Source organism: Bos indicus x Bos taurus, chromosome 11 (assembly GCF_003369695.1).
Source record: "Bos indicus x Bos taurus breed Angus x Brahman F1 hybrid chromosome 11, Bos_hybrid_MaternalHap_v2.0, whole genome shotgun sequence".
Classification (NCBI taxonomy): domain Eukaryota; kingdom Metazoa; phylum Chordata; class Mammalia; order Artiodactyla; family Bovidae; genus Bos; species Bos indicus x Bos taurus.
In genome coordinates this window covers 62,228,414-62,234,413 of record NC_040086.1, presented here as the reverse complement: position 1 = coordinate 62,234,413, position 6,000 = coordinate 62,228,414, and the positions used below count along the sequence as shown (strand labels likewise).

At 44.1% G+C, this 6,000-nt stretch overlaps 1 protein-coding gene across 1 annotated transcript in view; it reads left to right on the top strand.

The window, feature by feature from the left end:
* The first annotated feature begins 2,451 nt into the window (after positions 1–2,451).
* The window catches only part of PELI1 (pellino E3 ubiquitin protein ligase 1), a 56,552-nt gene continuing 53,003 nt past the window's right edge, over positions 2,452–6,000 (top strand). The window contains exon 1 of the mRNA XM_027555627.1: positions 2,452–2,776. The gene's annotated coding sequence lies outside the window, so the exon portion shown is untranslated. The remainder of the gene's footprint in view (positions 2,777–6,000) is intronic.

Here is a 6,000-nt window from a genome sequence, read left to right as displayed (position 1 = left end):
GCTCCCCCATCCCTGGGATTCTCCAGGCAAGAACACTGGAGTGGGTTGCCATTTCCTTCTCCAATGTATGAAAGTGAAAAGTGAAAGTGAAGTCGCTCAGTTGTGTCCGACTCTTAGCGACCCCATGGACTGCAGCCCGCCAGGCCCCTCCGTCCATGGGATTTTCCAGGCAAGAGTACTGGAGTGGGGTGCTGTTACTAAGGAAGAGCAATGAAACAAGAAAGAAGCATGTCCTTAATGACATCACTGACCTGTTGAACCATTCAGCCCTGTAGCCCATCTTTTCACTGGACTTCATATCTAGACAAGTGAATGTTGGTTTATTGGTTAAGCTAGTTAGAGTTGGGATTTTTGCTGCTTGCAATCCAAAGCATCATAACTGATAACTTTTCTTCATCCTTCACTCCCTATCACAGGTAATTTACTCACTAGGTTCTAGTAATTCTTTTACTTAAATAGTGTCTGATTTCCCTCAGTTCTGTCTCCTGCCACTGCCAGTGCCAGTTCAGGCTCTCATCTTTTTTTAAATGAATAAAATGCATTTATAAAATGTACATCTTACTAAAATTTGCTTCCAATCCTGGCACAACTTTCCATCGCTTCTAGAAAAGCCTGCATTCTTTGCATATTATACGAGATTCGTCACAATCTGTCTCCTTTACCTTTTCCTCTCTTCTCTAGCCATTCTCTTTAACCCCATCTACCACCAGCAATGATGAATTCTTTACCGGACCAAAATATTCTTTGATCTCATACTTCTAGCATTTTACTCTTGCTGCCCTAACCGTAGCCCTAACCCTGCCCACAATGCTCTCACTTACTTCTCCCTTTTCCTTCCTCCACCAAAGAACACAGACACACTGACTCCGAGTCATCCTCAAGTTTAAATGTTCTTTGAAGCATTTCCTGACCTTATCTGAGTCTGGGGTAGGTGTGTACCAAATCATCTGGTAAACTTTTCTACTAAGGTATTTATTGCAGTTTGTTTATTTACCTGGCTCTTCCTCTGCACAGTAAGCACTTTGAAAACAATAAATATTTCTTTTACACTCCTGCATCTGTATTTCTGGGAACTGAAGAAGTACCTGAGACATACTATACTCAATAACTGTTTTTTGAATATTAATTATGGGGTCTGCAAACACAAGGATCCTTGACCTTGAAACTCTCTACCTGAAAACCGCAGCTTTTCCTGTGTTTCTGATTTCTAAACATTAGTCCTTTTCTTCCAGAGTATGGGGTTCTAGGTAGGCAGAGAAGGAAAACAAAAGATCTTGGGACAGGTTGCCTTTAGTTCTCTGGAATCCAGTAACATGTCCTGCCTTGCACCGACCTCCTCCACCATCTCTTCACACCTGGCTGTCCCACATGGGCGTAGACTTAGCTGACCAGCCCAAAAGCATACTCAGACCTTGGTTCAGACTTCTCTTATTGCCAAATGAAAGTTGGTCAATGTACATACAGCAAACAATTTTCAACTTTCCACTTGTCTTTTGAACTTCTACTTCATAAAATTTGTATTTCTTGAAAATTGTAGGCCTTAAAATTTAAGAAATTTTTTAACATGGATGAAGTAAGATATAGTGATCTTAACCTTGAGCTTTACCTTTGCTGGCCTTAAAGTTGGATGTGACTGCGTGAAGAAATGATGGGAATCTGACAGTGGTGATGTTCCTAACCCTTTTATAACCTAATTAATTAAGATATCGGAAGCAACTGGTGGCTCGGATGGTAAAGAATCTGCAATGCAGAAGCCCTGGATTCCACCTCTGGGTCAGGAAGATCCCCTGGAGAAGGGACAGGCTACCCAATCCAGTATTCTTGCCTGGAGAATCCCAAGGAGCCTGAAGGGGCTACAGTCCTTTGGGTCACAAGGACTCCGACATGACTGAATGACTAACACCTTTCTACAAGTCTTAGGTTAAAAAACAAACAAACAAAGAACCTTAAATTTAAGGCAGAGAGGATACATTTGCGGGAGGGGAGGGAAATGGGTATTTGTGATCCCGAATTTATGGGATAAAATTAAGCAGCAGGGAAGACCAAGGAGATATGGTGAGGAAGTCAGATTTCACTGGGCACTTGGCGTGATGAGGCTAGAAGCTGGGGGTGGAGCGAAGTAGAAGGACTAGCCAAAAGTGGGATCCCTAACAGTACCATAATACAAGGAGGCCCTTGTTCAGTCAGCAGCCTCGCTTAACACGTTCCCTTCCTTAGTGTGTCGGTGACCATAGTAACAGTAGGGCCGAGCCTCCCTTCCGAGCATGCGCAGTGCAGAGCGAACGCAGACGCGTCCTCAACAACAATGTACATCTTTTTTCTTGAGGAGAACTACAACTCCCAAGAGACCGCTCGGCGTCGGCGCACCGCCTCCCGCTGTGGCCCTGCCCTGTCCCCTCCCTCCAGTCCCGCCCTCCCGGTAGTCCCCTCCCCTCCCTCCGAGCGTGGGTCAGAGACCCAGAGGCGGTGGAACCGTCGGGGGGCGCCGCCGCCGCCGCCGCCTCCAGCAGCAGCACCAGCCTCGCCGCGCGTTCGGATTTGCCTCGAGCCCTCCCGGAGCGCATCACAAGGCGGATCCGTGGCTATTCCTCCGCCCGCGGCTTCTCCAGCGTTCGGCTCCGCGGCCAACTTCCCCTCGCTGGGCTCGGCCGGCTGGCGAGCAAGGCGGCGGCGGAACGCCGGGCTGTCTGCTCGCGCTGCCCGCGCACGCACACTTCTTCCCCCTCGCTCCGGGTCTCGGGGCCGTGCTGGGATTCCGGCCACCAGCAATTGTCCGGTGAGTGTGGCCGCAGGAGGGGTCGTGGCGGGGCCGCCGAGGGGTGCGGGCCAGGCAGGCGCGCAACTTCCTCAGCGGCTTACCGGGGCGGCCGGTCGGCGGGCTCTCCCCGCCCGCTTGCGCGCCCCCGCGCCGGAGGCGGCCGGGAGCGGAGTTTGCGGCGCCGGCATCCCGCGCCCTCGCAGGAGGAAGCGCCTTTGTCCGGAGCCTGCCCGGCGCGCCCTCCCCCTCTGCCTGGGAGCGGGCGCGAGGGTGGCCAAGTCCGAGCCCCGCGCCCGGCGCAGGGTCGCCAGCTGCCGGAGGGGAGCTCCGCGGGGGCTGGGAGCGAGACCGAAACCAAAGGGAAACAAAAGGGGTGATGGGCTTTTCTTTTGTTTGTGCGAAACTGATAACTTCTTTTTCCTTTCCTTACATAACACAGACTTCCAAGTTAGTCATTCTTTTTATTATGATTATTGTCATCATCTCTGCGTGTCCCTTGCGTTTCCTTTCATCTTTGGATCTCAGAGCACTTAAAAACATTAATTAATTACACCTCCGGGGCCCCGACGAAACAAGTTAATAAGCCCGTTTCTGTAAGTGGGTAAACTGAGGTTCAGAAGAGCTCTCTAATTGATGGATACGCTTGCTCCTCCAGCGCACCTGGTGTCTGAAGACCTGAAAGCATTTATAAGTAAGAACTCGTTCTCCAGTGCCCCGTGGAAAAGTTAAAGATGTTCCTTTTACTTACAGGCTAACTAAAGTCTAAAAGAGGTCGAGGTACTTGTTAGGTAGTTCAAACAATAACTCTTCTTACATAGTATTTGCATTTTAAAACCTCAAAAGTCAATTGAAAAATGCCCGGAGTGGGGAAAATACTGTGATCATAAACTCACCTCACCCATCTACTTTTATTTTTTGTACATGTAGGTTTCTTACAAGGCAGACGAGCAGGGATGGGGGTGGGAGGACAGAGACTTTTTAACGTAGGCTTCACAGATTTTAATCACTGCACACAAGGAAATGTGTCTTGGTTTTAATAGCACCAACAGCCTTCCCATCGTTTAGTCATCAGATAATTGAGTGAGCGCTTTATCCACAAGGTGCTGGTTGTGCTAAGAACTGAAGGTTTAAATATACGAAAAGGTCATCTATTTGTTTTGGTTCAAAGACGATGTACTTCTCTTAGTCTGCAGAATGTTATTTTGTTTTCATAGCAGCTGATCTTTTGTTTAAGAACTGGCTTTGTCTTTTTCTACATTGTGTATGTGTTACCTTCATAATTGAGCAGAAAGGCTAGTGTTTTTGTTGTTATTTACTTTGCATAGTAGTGTGAATTTAAATTTCTGAATTGTGGAGAAGGTTCAGTTTCTCCAGTTCTTGTTTCAATTTATGGCGTTTTCTTTGTAACTAACAAAGAGAAAATGTTTTCTCAGAGTGATCAGATTTATAGCTTTCAAAACATTGTCCTTCTTGTACAAATACAGCATACAAATTCCTTATGTTTTTCACTTGCACCAACAACCTCTTGTGGAGGAAGATAATTCTGAGGACAAGTTTATTTTGGTAGTTGACCCAAACTAGAAGGTACTGCAAATTTAAATCAAGCATCATTTCTGAGGTGAATAATGATCAGAACTGTAGTAACAAGACTTTTTCTTATCTGTAACTCTTTTCAATTTAATTTTGTGTTTTATAGTTGCCCCTAGATTTTAGATTGTGGTGATTCCATCAGAAAAGGGAAAGATGTTCTTATTTTGATATTTTCCCCCAGTCTTCTAACCTGTTCTCTTCCTGTAGTATCTTGAAAGAGATCTTGACTTTAAAACAAACAGTTGGAAAATAGAACAGTTAAGTGTATGGAAAGATGCATGTAGTGTAGTGGTTATAATACTAAATCTAATAAATTTAAGACTTTGAAAGAGAAAACTGTCACCTAGATTTTTATTAATAATACCAAAGTGCTGTCGTATAATAGTGGTATTTATTGACTTTAAAAAAGAAAAAGAGATCCTGGGAATTGTCTCTTTGTGGAAGATTTGGGGGCAGGGAGAAATCTGTGCTCTCCTTAATATTTTCATTGAAGTGACCTTACAGTTGGTTAAGTTGAACTTTCTCTGCAGCATTTACAACCCAGATTTACCAAAGGCATTTATTTGTACTTTAAGAAAGCTACTAACACAATGTCTGCTCAGTCACTGGAGTCCAAAGGCAGAAGTTAGTGTTGACTGTCAAAAGCCTGGCATTGCAGGTTTTCCTAGTTTCTTTGGAACCCCTTAAAGGAAATGACTGAAAAAGTACAGGGCAGGGAACTGAGTCTAGTATGCTAACTGCTGCTGAGCCAAGTTTCAAGGGGAGGCGTAAATGTGCTTCCATCCGTCTTTGTTTCAGCTTCCTTTCAGGTTGTCAAAATGTCACTTCTATATGAAGAGTTCTGTGAATTCAGAATATGCCTTATTGTGGTTGTCCAGTAGGTCAGATGATAAGGACTGTAGTAGTCATGCTCTGTGAAGAACTGTTTACAGACAGAAGCTTCTGTAGCTAAAAAGAGATTTTAATCTGGACGAGTTTGAAAACTAACATTCTCACATAATATGCCTTAATCATGGCACATCAGTAGAGATCTTTTCTCATATTTATTGAATCAGGAAAACTTACATGGATTATTTTGTTACATCTGTTGTAATTGTATATATGAAAACATAATGACAAGCACATGATGGCACTGAGAGGTGGTGCTAGAAGTTTCTTTGGAAAAATCATGCTGTTCCATGAAGTTGCATTTGTGTCTTTTAATTGAGGAGAATAAAAAAATGTAAAAGCCAGTAGAAAGAAGAAAGAAAATCGGTAGAATGAAGGAAACCCGATGAAGATATTTTTAAAGAGTACAATAATACAGATTCCCGGCAACAGTATGTAAGGGACAAAATTCTAGCTAAAGTCAGTAAACAGTGAATTCCACTTAGCACTTTCTGTTTATAGATCACTAGCCTTGTTTTCCAGATTCTCTCTAAATATATCACATAGGAAATGTAAATAGAAATCATTCCTTCAAGGGATTTGAGTTGTTGGGAGGTTTTGTTTTTTTTTTTTACACACATGGTAAGGGGGGTTTATTGTTTTTCTTTGATAGAGTTCGACCTCTGTTAGAGAACAGTTTCCCCCAGACTAATGTGTAGGAACCTCAGTGCAAGAAATACTGGACACTGAAAGAACTAGATATAATTTCAGGTTGTACCACTAGC